Raw genomic sequence first — 16,377 nt, 5'->3', positions numbered from 1 at the left:
CTGTTGCTTGTGTCTGGCCTTATCTGTCGAGTCATTCCCGGTTTTAAAGCTAGAGTTCGTAGGACATATCTTCATGCTCAAAATGGTTTTCGTATATCTATATATATCTCTATATGTATTGTATTTCAACGCGTTGGAGTGGGTTACCAGCATCTCTCGCTGAACAGATATATTTGGCTTTCAGGCACAGAGGACTAGAGCACTGGAGCGCGCTAGAACTGGAACGTAGAAGTAGATTAGTTTCCCTTTTCGGCCTGGGCGCCATATTATGCATTGTGTTTCAATGGATACTAGTTAGATAGCCTGTGCACCTGGGTTCTCTAGCCCAGGTGTGGCATAGCACCCGGTACACTTATGATATAATTTGGGATGTAATGAGATATTACCTCTATTATATAAGCTTAAAATGTCTTAAAAAATCTGGGGTGTTACATCATACACACGGGATCACATCAAGGGATTCAATCAAGGGGTTTCAATGAAGGACACGAAACTATACTCAACAACAACAATGGACCTCAATCCAATATCAACATGATTGGAAACATGAGTTGCCAATCCTCAATAGAAAGGGATAAACAACACATACTAGCATCAATGACACCAAGACTAGCATGCATATCAAACGGGTAAACCAAAATGGTTCCAACGAACCCCAACGGCTCATAATAATCCAACGAATCACAAAGTTAGACCACAAGCACGATTCAAGACACCAAGTCCTAATATGGATACTTAAGACATCGCTCTAGGCATACGTAACATCAAGGAGACACACAAAAGCTCAACAATCCAATCAAACGGGGGCCAAAGAATCACACACGAATGGGCAAAACGGTGGGCAAACAACCCCACCCATTTTTCAAACATGTACCCTGCGGGTGGGGCCACGGGTAGGGCTCCACCCGTGGTAGTACCCGCGGGGTACATCAGGGCCCAAAAATCAGCATTTGCAAAAATTCACTTTCAAGGCCAAGTTCAAGTCCAAATGACCCCAAATCTTCCACACAACAAAGATATGACTTGAACCTATGAATAGCTCATACAATAGCATTCAAGAACCCTAAATACAAGCTCTAAACATGCATTATCACAAGATCATGCATCAATCACTCCAACACATCAAGAATACCACATAGAAGTCAATAATCATTATTATCAAGTGAAAATAGGTTTTGTGTAGCATGTGTTACCTCTTGTAGACCAAGAACACCTTCTTCAACCTCAAAACAAGACCAAAGCTCCTCTAGATCAACCTAGCACTTCACTCACTACTAGATCTTCTACAAACTCCCAAAACCCACAAGGTAGAAGAAAGATTTAGAGAAAAGATGGAGGAATCTTGTAAGGAAAAGGTAGGGAAGGATAGATCTTACCAATCCTAGCCTTGTAGTGTTGGAAAGTTGGAATCTTGGCTTGGAATTTCTTGAAGAACTTGTGAAGATCAACTCTAGGATTTCTTAGAGAGAAGGAGGAGTAGGGGGCAAGAAAGAGATGTAGAGAGAAGGGAAATCTTGAAAAATGATTTCGATTCCTTGGTTAGGGTAGGGTTTTAATGCTATCATTGTGTGAAATGACCAAAAGGGCCCCTTCCTCCTAAAACTAGTTAGGAGAAAGACCAAGTCTAGGGTACAAGGGTTAAAGCACAAGGTACAACTTATTAACCAAATTAAAAGTGTAAGGGATTTGGTCAAACTAGGTCCCTCAACTAATTTCAAAGGAAAATTAGGATAAGAATTGTAAAGCCACAAGGAATTAATTAAGGAATTAATTCGGGTTTTAGGGAATGAATTTCCTAGGTGTTACATCTAAACTCCCAGAAATATTCTTCTTCATATTCTAACCACAACCATCCTCCCAATTCCAGCTACGACCAAAACATAATTGTAGTATTGGTTGTGGTCCTGTGGATGATGGTTTATTTATAGTGTTGAAGTAGGTGTAGATGTTCATGTAAATATTGATTTTGAATTTTAAATTTATCTCCAATCAATTAATGTTAGAAACATAAAATAATTATTGCAATGTTAATTCTCAGTTATGGATCAACAATTATTACTCAAATTGCTTTAATATATATAGAGACTAGTAATTGTCTCGTGCGATGCACGAACTATTATTAATTTAACAAATTTACCAATTAAAATTTTGACATCATTTGAATTAGCAAAGAAAGTAATGGTTGTGGAAACAGAAAAATGGACTTGAGTTCTTGAGCTCAAAATTAGTTTGATTAAAAATGTAAGTACAACTATACAATGTAATATTTAATATTTTTAAAAATTTAATTATGTTATTATTATGTTGATTTTAAAGTTTATTGTTACTTGTATTATTATTTGAATTTGATTTTTTTTGAAAGGAATTTGAATTTGAAATAACTACGTACTTTAATTATATAACTAACGTATTTAAATAAAACTTGTAAATAAAATAACATGCGATATTTGTCGAAAATCTCCACCAAAAACTTATTCATTTGAAAAAGATTATTTATGTAAGAACTATATTTATTTTATATCTAATTTCTCCTCTTTATATATGTGGAGTCAAATTAATTATATTTGAGGTTTAAATGAATATTTACACAAATTATATTAAATATAAAACTTTACCAATAAAGTTGAACACAATAAACTTTTTTCCATACTTCATTATGCTTTAATATATATAGAGATAGAGATAGAGCTAAAAAAATATGTATAAATACATCTATCCACATAATTGAGATTTAAATGAATATATACACAAAGAGAAAATTTCAATTTTGGTCCTATGACTATAGAGGCTTTGTTAATTTCAGCACATGACTTTCAAAAGTGTCAATTTAGTACCTTGACTATGCAATTTTTATCAATTTTGGTCACTCCGGTCAAATTGCCGACCAAATTTCACCGAAAAATTTTAACAGTTAAAATAATAAGGGTATTTTAGTCATATCACATCTCTTCCCTTCTTCTCTGGCGAATTCATTTTTTCCGGTGAATTCGAGGATGAGGTGCGATGCGATGCTTTCAACATTATCCAAAAAGAAAAGTATTTATTCAACATTATCCAAAAAGATAAGTATTTATTCAACATCAATTTTATCATAATGTTGATATAGAGAAGTTTTAGAATAAATAGGCACCAACATCACTTTTAGCATTTCGCTTTCTTCTTCGAGCAAGCCTTTTTTTGGCCGGAAAAGCTTCCAATCGGAATTTTGGCAGGAGGTGCGCTGGACGAGCACAAAGAGAAGTGCAGTTTGGAGATTTCTAGGTCCGTCGATATATCATGCTCCCCTTACACAAACGGCCAGATGTTTTCAACCGGAATTTTGGCCATCTAAACCCTAATAAATCACCGGCGACGGCTTTGGAAGGTGTGCTGCTGCGACGGATTTGCTGGAGAAGATGGAAGAGATGTGAAATGACTAAAATACCCTCATTATTTTAACTGTTAAAATTTTTTGGCGAAATTTGGTCGACAATTTGACCGGAGTGACCAAAATTGATAAAAATTGCATAGTCAAGGTACTAAATTGACACTTTTGAAAGTCAGGTTCTGAAATTAACAAAGTCCCTATAGTCATATGACCAAAATTGAAAATTTCTCTATACACAAATTATATTAAATATAAAACTTTACCAATAAATTTGAACACAATAAACTTTTTTACATACTTCATTATGCTTTAATTTATATAGAGATAGAGATAGAGATAGAGATAGAGATAGAGATAGAGCTAAAAAAATATGTATAAATATATCTACTCACACAATTAATGCATTCATACTTGCTAATCTTGTTTCTATCAAAATGCACTCACATTTTGGAGGGAAAATTTTGTGGCTAGATTATTTATATATAATAATATAAAGATAAAGATAAAGAAGATAAAGATATAAAGAGATAGAGATAGAGATAGAGATAGAGATAGAGATAGAGAAGAGAAGAGAAGAGAAGAGAAGAGAAGAGAAGAGAAGAGAAGAGAAGAGATAGAGATATAATATATAATATATGCAATATTTTATAAATTACCGATATAGACATGTTATGTTGACTAATTTAATAATTACTAGTAGTTCCACCCGTGCGTTGCACGACAATATATGTAATCAATATAATATATATTGTATAATAGAAAAACGAGCACTGCCGCAAAACATTTAAAATGTATTAGACATTATTGAATACTTCTTTATATACGACATTTGTAGTCGTATTTTTAGATTGTACATTTTCGTCATAAATAAGTATTTTTAATCCCTTAGGATTACTAACTCTTGACAATGTTACATACATTTGACCATGATTAAAAACCGGCCTCTTCAAAAACAAACCCACATTGGACAATGTTTGGCAGTGGCTTTTATCTATTGTCATGGCATATGACAACATTAGCGGAAATTGCTTTCTTTGGAATTTAAAAGGGAATCTTGGATCCGAAGGTGTTAAGGACATCCTTGGAATTAAGACCTTTGTACCAGCACTTGATCCGGTCAGTATTTGAGCTTCTAAAACATGATCAGCCAACTTTGAAATAATCATCCTTGTACCATTGCACAACCCCAATGAGTGATCAATATTTCTTAAGAGCATAACTGGGGAGCCAACTTTTAGAGTCAATGAGTGATTTGGAACTTTAGAACATCGTAAGCCATTTAAAAATTCCGGTGTGTGCAGATCAGCAAACATGTCAACATTAGAATCAGATTTGCATACCGATTCACAACTGAGATACGTCCTTCCTTCAGCATTGTTATAGTCATTCATGTATTCGTTGACTGTATCTACAACATCCAAAGTTGGCGCCAAGATCGCACGATCTTTTAGATATTCATGATTTCTGTGGCCACCGCGAAACATAGGGAATGTGCTATCAACAATTGTAGAAATAGGATCCTCCCCACACGTGAGCAAAAATTGTTCAGGAATATTTATCTCAGATTCTCCATCCATTGAATCACCAATTGTTCCATCACCTATATTAGCAATCCACTTTGCAAAATCCGCAATCTCTTGAACTTCACTATCTGATTTCAAAGCCCTAAGCCATAGATTCTTTGTTAACCTAAACACTTTACAGCTTCTCCAAAGATAGGATGAATTTATACTTGCTCGCACAATATCTTGCCTCGTGCCCTTTGGAATGACTGGTAGAATCTGTCTGAAATCTCCACCTAACACCACTATTTTTCCACCAAAAGTCATATCGAAGCTGTTTGGATTTTTGGCACGCATTATATCTCTCATAGATCGGTCCAAAGCTTCAAAGCAGAATTTATGCATCATTGGTGCCTCGTCCCAAATGATCAACCTACTTTGCATGATCAACTGTGCCAAAGGACTGCTTTGGCTGATATTGCAGGTTGAATCTTCATTAACAACGATCGATATTGCGAACCTTGAATGGGCAGTTCTTCCCCTGGGTAATAGAAGAGAAGCTATGCCACTTGATGCAACGTTCAAAACTATCTCACCCTTTGACCTTAGAGCAGAAGATAATGCTCTCCACAAGAATGTTTTTCCCGTTCCACCGTATCCATAAACAAAAAAAATCCTCCAAGATTATTCTCAGCATCTTGCAATACGTTGTCATATATTGTTCTTTGCTCTTCAGTTAGTTTCTCCACCAAAGTATCATTCTCTTCCTTCATTACATTAATATCATATGCCAATTCCTTCTAACCGATTGGTTGTTCTAGAATGATTAACTAAATCAGGTATCGGCATTGACTGAAAGTCTTTCAAACTTTTTCCCATAGCTGAAAGCATTATTTCTATCTCCGTAAGTGTAAAATTCTTCTTCTCATCTTCAGATATAATCCAATCTGTGACAATATTATTAACAACTATGATAACTTTGTTTGTAAAATTCTATTGTAACAGTAAAAAGGAAAAATAGAATACCTGGAATTCCCAATTGTTCTCTAATCTTGAATTGTGCATCGTCTGACAAATGAATCCACGCAGCTTCCCACACCACCTCTGGTTTTGCTATTGAGTTAGTCATCAAGAGAGTGACAAACAATCTTCTCAAATTCATAGCTGTGGCCCAGTGACTTGCTTATTCTATAGCATGAACATATTCCCTGTTGTCATCTACTAATCCTCAAGCACAACACGCATTCCTAAAAGATTCATATTAGACACCATCCACTGTTTTTATATCTAAATAACTTGTGGGACCTTTGACTTTATTCAAAAGACACCTCAAATAAAAGATCTCCCCTAACCCAGGAGGTACATAGAATGCTTTACCAATTGAAAATCCTTTTTTCCTTGGCTGCCATTGTAACACCCCCAAAAACCAATCTATTTAAAGCCTTAAAACATGCAGATAACTTAAACCAAAACACCAAACACAGCGGAAGACTGAAAGATAAGGTATATATAAAACAAGGAAACGGGGTGCTATGCCACGCTCACCCAAGGGTGAACGCACAGGCTAAATCTGTATTGTTTAAATCTACAACCATCCAATAGAGTTTTACGTCTATATTGGCTCCCAGGCCACAAAACAAAAAGGGGAAACTATGCTAGCAGGCTCTAGACCGCGCACTCGTCTAAGCATTACCTGAAAGAAGCATATAAAACATGGGACGACGCCCGGTCAGCGAATAATGCTAGTAACCCACCAATACATGTGAAATATCATACATAGGTAAGATATAAGTTTGTAAAACCATTTTCGAAACGGAATATATATATATATATATATATATATATATATATATATATATATATATATATATATATATATATATATATATATATATATATATATATATATTAGTAGAGTTATTATTTGTCACATTATTATTATATTCTATAGGTATTATTTGTGTGGTATTATAGGTGTTACACAAAAAGCCGCCCCCATACACATTTCTTCGTGTCTTTGGGTGCCGGTGTTACCCTCATCTACGGCCTTATAATCGCCACAAGATAGAGTACCGCTCGGCCCCATGTGTATTCCTAGGTTACCCCCCGTCTTTTAGGGGATATAGGTGCATGGACCTAACAACTGAGAAAATCTATATCTGCCGCCATGTCAGATTTGACGAAAGTGTGTTTCCCTTTGCAGAACAACAATCACGGATTTTATCCGAGTCCGCACCTCTACCATGGGCAGCAGGGCCCATTGTGCCCCATGTTTTACCGCCAGGCCCAACTCCGGGTCCTGGCCCAGTTGTTCGTGAGCCCACTCCATTGGCACAGGAACCGCAGCCTCTTGCATTAGAGGCCCCGGTTGCTCGGCGGGGCCGGGGACGGGGTCGCGCCCGAGCGCAACCGCAGGAGCGGGATCATGTCATGCGTCTGCATCATCAGACCCGTGGCACGAATGAACCCTTTCAGGCCCTAACTACATCTACTGACCCGACATGTTATTCGCAGGCTGTAGGGCACTCACAGTGGCGTGATGCCATGGATCAAGAGTTCAATGCTCTTATACATAACAATACGTGGCGGCTTATTCCCGCTGAACCACATATGAATATTATCGGGTGCAAATGGGTCTACCGTACCAAGCGCACTGCAGACGGTAAGGTAGAGCGCTATAAAGCCCGGTTAGTAGCCAAAGGGTTCAACCAGGTGGAGGGCGAAGATTTCTTTGAAACTTATAGCCCTGTCGTCAAACCTACCACGGTTCGTTTGCTCTTTTCCGTGGCCGTCTCACAAGGCTGGACACTCCGTCAGCTGGATGTCCATAATGCCTTCCTAAATGGGCACTTAGTGGAGACTGTTTATATGAAACAACCACTGGGTTACGAAGACCCTGCTCATCCAGGGCATGTATGTCATTTGCAACGGTCGTTGTATGGTCTGAAGCAAGCACCCCGCGCCTGGTTCAAGCGCCTACATGATTACCTGGTTTCTGCAGGTTTTTCACCTTCCAAGACAGATGTGTCCCTTTTTCACTACACAGCGGGCTCATCCCGGGTTTTTCTCCTTGTTTATGTCGACGACATCATCATGATGGGCAGTGATGCAGCCCTCATTGATGCCTTACTACACCGATTGGCAGCAACTTTTAAAATCCGGGATCTTGGCACACCTAGTTTTTTCCTTGGGATTGAAACGGTGCAGGAAAATGGTGGGATTATACTATCGCAGCGTCGTTATATGGGAGATATTTTACACAGGGCAGGTATGACCGACTGCAAAGCTTTGGCCACTCCAGCTGCAGTCACGCAAGCCGTTACACCATCACCACAACCGTATGAAAACCCGACGCAATATCGACGCCTAGTCGGTGCTTTGCAGTATCTCACCATCACCCGTCCGGATCTTTCTTTCTCAGTGAATCGCTTATGTCAGTACATGCACTCCCCGACTGATGATCACTGGGTCTTATTGAAGCGGGTGCTGCGCTATATTAAAGGCACACTCGACTATGGTTTACGTCTTTCACCGTCGTCGTCTACTTCGATACATGCCTATTCAGACTCAGACTGGGCAGGCTGTCCGACTGATAGGAAGAGTACCAGTGGGTACGCTGTTTATTTGGGGCCCAATCTTATCTCTTGGTTATCCAGGAAGCAACGCACTGTTGCGCGCTCGTCGACTGAAGCAGAGTACAAGGCCCTAGCCGATGTCTCGGCGGAGGTAACCTGGGTGGTATCCTTACTACGTGAGCTGGGGTTGCATAGTGGTGAACCGGCAACTCTATGGTGCGATAATCTGGGCGCTACATATCTCTGCGCCAACCCCGTCTTTCACGCGAGGACGAAGCACGTCGAAATACACTTTCATTTTGTTCGGGACAAGGTAGCTTCAGGGGACTTCGTCGTCAGCTTTGTGTCAACGAAAGACCAGATAGCGGACATCTTCACCAAACCTCTGCCAGGGCCGCGATTTGCTTTGCTACGTGACAAGCTCAACGTTGTTTTACATCACCCTTGTGCTTGAGGGGGTGTATTAGTAGAGTTATTATTTGTCACATTATTATTGTATTCTATAGGTATTATTTGTGTGGTAGAGAGTTAGTCTACTTTGACTATCCTGATAGATAGGGATCTCTACGTTAGCTTTTCCTATTGTATTGTATTCAGATTATGATTGTTCAATCGAATTGAATTAGCTTTCCTCATCATATATATATATATATATATATATATATATATATATATATATATATATATATATATATATATATATATATATATCTATATAAAAGTCAAAAACCAAAAGTAATAGTCAACACAAGACTCAAACACTCTCAACAAGAACACGGGAACACATCCCAAGACTACATAGAACTACAACGACTCACAAGAAGTCTCAAGGTATAGTCTATCATCACACAATAGACCAACACCCGACATGCATAACTCAAAGGGATAAAGACACAACACACGGCAACACATGCCAAGGCAACACATGCCTTTGTGACTACACACGTCACAAGAAGAGAACTCACAACAACGGCTACACAAGCCCTCGTGACATCACCCATCACGAGTTGATATGCCTTCCTTATGCGCGGTTCCAACCTTATGGCTACCCCCAACCTTATGTCTAGTTCCAACCTTTACCTCTAGGACCCCTGTACACCAAGTCCAACCTTATTCCCCCGGGAACCGTCGTTCCCCCTCCAACAGACCTCCAACAAAACCATCGATTTCATAGTACACGAGGATACCGATCACACATGGCAACACATGCCCTGGATAACACATGTTATCCCAGAAATAAACACGTGAACCTTACACAAAGGCCACAGCTCCATAATCACGTCATGGCCACCACGAGGACCACTGCAATACCTTGGTGACTAGTGTCCCATACCACTAATCGTGCAATCCAGGTAAAGCCACACACACATCACACCACGACAGGAATCAATCAACGGATCACAACGAAGATTTGAAACCATACTCAATCAAGGAATGGGTCACAACCCAACAACAACAACGATGATTAACACAAGTTAACATCAACCAAGGAAGGTACAAACAACACACATGCTAGCATATAAACACCGAACAAGCATGCTTATCAAACGGGTAAACCAAACGTAATTCCGAAGAACACACAAGACTCATCACGGTTCAACGAATCACAATGTTGAACACTTAGCACGATTTAAGACACCAAAACCTACATGGATACCTACCACATAGTTCTAGACATACGAAACATCAAGAAGACGCTCAAATAGTTCCACAAAAGAACATCGGGAAGTCAAAAGACCAAATACTGAGTCAAAAGAATCACGGGGAACAAATCACCCTACAACCACAATACGTACCCCGCGGGTGGGCCCACGGGTACCAACACCCACAAGCCACGTTCCCGCGGGTGGGGCGGCGGGTAGGGCTCTACCCGCCGTTCCGCCCGCGGGTACATCCTTGTGCCCAAAATAATCCCTTCGGGGATTTTCAACTCCAAGCTCAAATTCAAGTCCAAAACATGCCAAATCTCACCAAATACAACAAAATGACTTGAATCAAAGGAATAGCCAAGCAATGGCATACAAGAACCCTAAACACAAGCTCTAGATATGCATTTTCACAAGACAATGCATAAACACTCACATTTCATGTCAAAACACATGTAGAATCCAAGAATCATCAAATAGGTAAGCAAAATAGATTTTGTAGAGCATGGGTTACCTCTTGTAGACCAAAAACCTTCACTTAACACAACACCAAGCTCCTATCAAAGCTCACCTTCCAAACCCACTTCAAGAACACACCAAAAGATCATAAAGATCATATCTTTAAGAAAAGACACCTAAGAGAACACTAGAAACACAAGATGAACATGGATCTTACCCTCGTAGATGCCCAAATGTATGAAAGGTAGAATCTGGAGTCAACTCTTGAAGTCTTGACAAGGTTTCAACTTGGCTTGGAAGAAAAGCTATCCACCTTTTTAGAGAGAAGATGGAGCTAGGATTTTGGAAAGTGTAAGGATAGAAATGAGGTGTTCTCACTAGGTTAGGTTACAATACTAACACAAGGTGAAAGGTCAAGAATACCCTTACTAATCATGGAAAGGTGTAAGGAACAAGGGAACTCCTTACAAAGCTCAAGGTACAACTTTGACTATGGGGTTGACTAGTCAATTACTAGTCCCCGACTATTAAATTTCGGGAATTTAAGGAATTAAATTACAAATTGAAATAGGATTAATTACTTAATTAATCCCTTAACCGAATTTTGATTTCGGGGTGTCACATCCTCCCCCCCTTCAAAGAAGCTTCGTCCCCGAAGCTTGGGTACGGCGAATTAGAACAAACGGTAACAAAACAACAATGTGACTTAACTTCTTGTGTTGGTTGCCGAAGCCAGTGATGATGTCTCTCCAGTGTTTATTCCAGAACCCTCGGATGGAAATCGGGCCGGGGCATTCCTTCAATTTTTTGCTCAATGTGCCCTCGAATCTGTTGAAGAAGCTCGACGACGAGAGGAGTCCCAAGCTCTGTATCTCGAAGCTGCTCAGAGAGAAGCGACACACAGACAGGAGATTATTCGACAACGGGTAAATGATTCTGAAACCCCTATTGAAATTTCTCCTGATAGACCTGTTGATTCTTCTATTCCATCGTCTGTGTCTGTTTTGCCTGAAAATCTATCTGCTTTGGGTTCCGAGAAGTCCCCTGTGAATGTTGATCCTCTATCTTTGTCTGTAACTGATTTTGCTGGTAAAAAATCTGATGCGTTGCATGTGTCTGATGAGAAAACAAAGTCCTCTGATGAACCAAATCCACTAAGTCTGGTTGTTTATGCTTCTGAGAATATTGCTCTGCCTCCGTCTGAAACTGTTAATGTCTCTAAAGAGTCTTGTCCTGCTGTTGATCCTCCTGCCTTACCTGCAACTGTTGAAACTGTTGAGTTATCAAGTCCCCACAAGTCTGAGAAAACAGGTGGAGTCCCTGTTTACACTGCAACATCTTTAGGAGAAAGCCTGGATCATGTGCGACATTTTGCTGGGTTACCATCTGCTTCAATTCCTCAACCTTACCGAGTGATACATCCTTCAGAATCCTCCAGTGAAGATGATAAGATACTGGCTGAGGTGTATGGATCCCAAGCACCTTCACCGGCTGCACCTACTGTTGAGGCAACTGCACATCCTGATTCCACGAATTTCAAAATTCGAGAGATATCGAATATTGTTGGAAGCTCGTCTGCAAATGTTTCTGATTCTAGCCATTCTGTGACACCAGTTCAATCCCCGACCAGAGAAACAAGACCGACGAAAAAGAAGAATGTTCCAACAAAGGTTGTTGTTGAAACCAGTGCTGATAATGCTGATGTGGTTCAGCCTGTGAAGAGGAGAAAGTCGAGTGAGAAGCTTGAAGGAGACCCACCTATCCACCAAGTATTCAAGACTCTACGTTCCTCTGTTAAGCAACAAGGAACTGCTGCTGCTGAAGCTACTTCTGCACCAGTCCCCTCTGCCAAAAAAGGGAAATCGACCACAAGGTCAAGAGGTCGAAGTGTAACTCCGGAGGTTCCACCTGTTGAAGGAATTGACACTACTGTTTACAAACCTCAGTTTGTATCCCTTGCTGCACAAACAAAATGGGCCACTATGGTCAGAAGGGAGCTGATTGTTCAAAGAACTGTGGATGAGAATCAACTGAACTCAGTTTGCGATATCCTGCCCTTGCTGAATGAAGTTGGCCTTTTGAAAACTGTTACAGATGTTTGTCCTTACTCCAAGCTGCTCACATATGAATTCTATAGCAATCTCAGTGATGAGATTGACAGTCTCACAGGGCCACGACTGATGCAGATTTTCATCAGAGGGAAGTGGTATGATTTTGGGCCAGATGTGATAAATAAATACTATGGCTTGCCTGCAGTGCAAGAAGAAGCTGTTACTGAATGGGATGTGGTGGCCAAAACTCTTACCGGTGGACAGACTACATCTTGGCCTACTGGAGATAAGGACTATTTGCTGAGCTCGCATCTCACGTCTAGATATGTCATCCTACATCGCCTGGCTCTGCACAACTGGCTTCCATCAGCTCATTTCAACACAGTTGGTAAACTTCTGGCAGGGTTCTTATTTAGAATTGGAACTAAGATGCAGTTTGATCTGGGCAAATGGATTTATTATCATGTTCTAACTCTGGTTCATCCCCGGGAACAGAAGGTAAGACTACCGTTTCCAAATCTGATTTTTGGCATCCTTACCTCTCAGGGTCTTAAGCCTATGCCCAGCGAAGTGATCAGTCCGACGCTGCTCTATACTGTTGACAAACGTCTTCTCTCTGGAGATCATATGAAGGATGTCGTTCCTGTGACTGCCCCATCCAATTCGGAACCTGATGTCGTGAATGATGAGTCTCCTCATGCTAAAGATGTGAAGCTTTCCGAACAGTTGAAGGCGCGAGTTGCTGATCTTGAGACGGTGCACGGTATCATTGCCAAGCAACTGACAGGTGCGCGCACTGAGCTAGCTACTATTCTTCTCCGCATGAGCCTGACTGATACTGCTGCTGCTGCTGTGGATCCCGTGAAGTCTGACTGTGACTCTCCCTCAAATGCTTGATCTTTGGCTACCATTGGCAAAGAGGGGGAGAAGTAACTCAGGGGGAGTTTTTTGTGCTTTTGTGATCAAGTACCTTTTGGCCCTGGCTGGGCGTTATGTACCTTCTGACCCTGGCTGGGCGTTATGTTTTGATGTCGTTTTTTTGTTTTTAGACTGTTTTGGATCTTATGTGCTTTTTATCCTATGTAATCAGTTTGGACACATGGGTTGCTTCTTTTAATAACCTATCTTAGTTCTTTTTATATAGTTGAGTTGTTTTGCCAAATAATAGCCAAAGGGGGAGCTTGTTAGTGTTTTTATGTTCAAAAACCCCATATTATAATTGGCAATATTATTATGGCATACTAAGATAGGTTTAGAGTTGTCCGGTTGGGTCTACAGATATCTGATCAATCAGAAGCAACAACAGAAGAACTGACACTGAAGATCTGACTTAGGGAAGCTGTTTCCTTAAGAAGCTCACGCGGTATTATCAGTCCAGTATGGAAAGACGATCAACGTATCTTCAAAGAAGGTAATGGACCTAATCTGCTAAGATTACATTCCTCTTTTATAGTCCTACCTTCTACAATCAAAGACATCTATGGAAAGTGTTTATTGAAGGATCTATAAGTACCAGTTCTTGAAGGGAACTAGGGTTACGTCAAATAAGAAGAAGAAACACTTCATATCAGCTTGATGAGACTAGATCTTTGATTGTCATGCATCTTCTCAATACAACATGTTCACGGTGATTAAGATGATGAACTTGAGAAGAGTTACTGCTGCTTAAACGAAAGGACACTAAGATCACACTGTTGTGGGAACAACGTTATAGAGCGTCACTGAAGTGGACTGCATCAGAGTGAGCTCTCCAAGTGAAGGGATTTCATTGGACTTCTGTATGCATGGCTCTCCATCTTCAACAATCCACTAAACCTGTGTAGACTGGGTATGTACCTTGTGTGGGGCACTAGGGTAAGATTATTGTATATCTACCTTTGTACATTGGATTATGATTTAGTGGATTGGACGCCTATGTGATCGTCCCCCAGACGTAGATACACACCGTATCGAACTGGGTAACATTGTGAGTGTTCGTTCTGTGTGTTTGTTTATTTTTTTCCTCTGATGTTCTCTTCATGATCTATCATTACTTAGTAGGCGCTTAACTGAATCAATCAGTATTTTAAGTCAGCCAACCATTTCTGACTTTTTACGTAAAATGAGGTAATGCAAAATTACATAGGTTAAGAAGGAAATCAAGATCTTCAAGATTACAACTTAGGAAAACGAGGTTGTCATCTTGTATAGAATCAAATTAAGAAGGAAACGAGAACGACGCTCGAAGAGATAGGAAAGATTTCTCGGAAAGAGACAATTGGTTTGACAAGAAGATGATAAAAAGACGGCTTAAAGAGGGTTAAGGATTCTCGACTTCAGGCTACTTCTTCGACTTGACGCTTCGATCACTGCACTATTGACGAACTGAAGGCTCTCTACTTCGACTCGGACGTGGTTTAACTCTTAGACCTTGCCGGATTCCTTCATAAGCTGATGTCACCGCCGCCATGCACAAGATGGTTTGGAAGAACACAAGAACAAGGTTTGGAAGAAAAGGATCACTTGGCAAAAAGGGTGATTGGGTTTGTCTAAAGGAAAGAAGAGATTTACGAGGGTCAAGGCAACACTCAAACAAGCTAACGCCCGAAGCTAACACGCAGGAAAGGCACAAAGATGAAGGGAGGTGCAACAAAAGGGTACAAAACTTACTTCCACGGTCCCCACTTGTATCTGTCTCACAACTGTTGATCTTGCCTTGCCGAGGTTGTTGTTGAGTCCATTGAAGTCTTCCTCTTAAACTTGCACTCGAAGGACCGGTGACCTTACTTGCCACAAGCAAAGCACTCTATCGGTTTCCCAAGGCAGTCCACGCTGGGGTGGTCACTTCCACACTTCTTGCAAACGGAGCACCTTCCCTTAGCCTTGATCTTCCGGATTGGCTGGGTAGCCTTACCTCTCTTAGAGTCATCTCTTTGCAGGCTTCTTGTTGATCCAACACTAGTAGCCATCAAACTCCTAACCACAGGTGAAACGCTTTCGTCAAGCTTCTTCTTACGGTTCCCCCAGATTCCTTTTTGAACTAGCTGAACTCGGTAGAGGTCCGTTGCACAAAGGTAGGCCTCCTTGAATTGAGCAGGATAGAACCGCTCACGTAACTTAACCTTCAGGTCCTCCCAACTAAACTCCGGATCTTGTCTACAATCTGGCCTTTCAAGCATCCACCACGGGTCCGCTTCTTGCCGAAGGTAAAACGTAGCCAATTCCACCTTGCGATCCTCCAGGCATAACACAACTTCAAAGATCTTGTCAAACATCCGGATCCACTCGTCCAGCACTGTAGGATCTTTTTCACCGGCGAAGATCGAGGAACGGAGACTTGCGACTTGGCATACTATGTCACGATTCCCATATCGAAGAGGGTGGTTGTTGAGGAGGGCGTTGCTCAACGTCTGGGTGATCTGCGTCAGTTGATGGAGACTTTGAGCTAACTGTTCATTGGTGACTGCTTCTGAAGACCTTGCATGACGTCTCGATGATGCCATCCTCGACTTCTACAGCAACAGCACGATAACGGGAGGAAGCTTAGGGCGCGCACCCTTACCTGATGCCTCAACTAAAGAGAACCAAAGCTAAAAGGAAAACAAGCACAAAAAGCACAACAGAAAACGATAAAAGAACTCACAACCTCAACGCGCGTCCTAAGAATCCTAAGTCCTAAACACTTAGATTCTTACGGTCACCTTAAGGTTTCAAACCACACTTAGCCACTTAAAAGTCTAGACTCTAACATCCTAAGCTCAAACCTAGGCTCTGATACCAACTGTAACACCCCCTAAA

The 16,377-nt window shown here is 40.7% G+C and overlaps 1 long non-coding RNA gene across 1 annotated transcript; it reads right to left on the bottom strand.

The window, feature by feature from the left end:
* Positions 1-3,260: 3,260 nt before the first annotated feature.
* Positions 3,261-15,904, bottom strand: LOC109178878. The gene is made up of 3 exons (XR_002053784.1): positions 15,893-15,904; positions 8,145-8,147; positions 3,261-3,355 (listed from the first exon to the last, which is right to left on the bottom strand). It is a non-coding gene; the product is annotated as an uncharacterized LOC109178878 (long non-coding RNA).
* Between the last annotated feature and the right edge of the window lie 473 nt (positions 15,905-16,377).

This window comes from Ipomoea nil, unplaced genomic scaffold, assembly GCF_001879475.1.
Source record: "Ipomoea nil cultivar Tokyo-kokei standard unplaced genomic scaffold, Asagao_1.1 scaffold0873, whole genome shotgun sequence".
NCBI classification, from domain to species: domain Eukaryota; kingdom Viridiplantae; phylum Streptophyta; class Magnoliopsida; order Solanales; family Convolvulaceae; genus Ipomoea; species Ipomoea nil.
The sequence above is the reverse complement of the archived record's forward strand: the minus strand, read 5'-3'. Positions and strand labels throughout refer to the sequence as shown.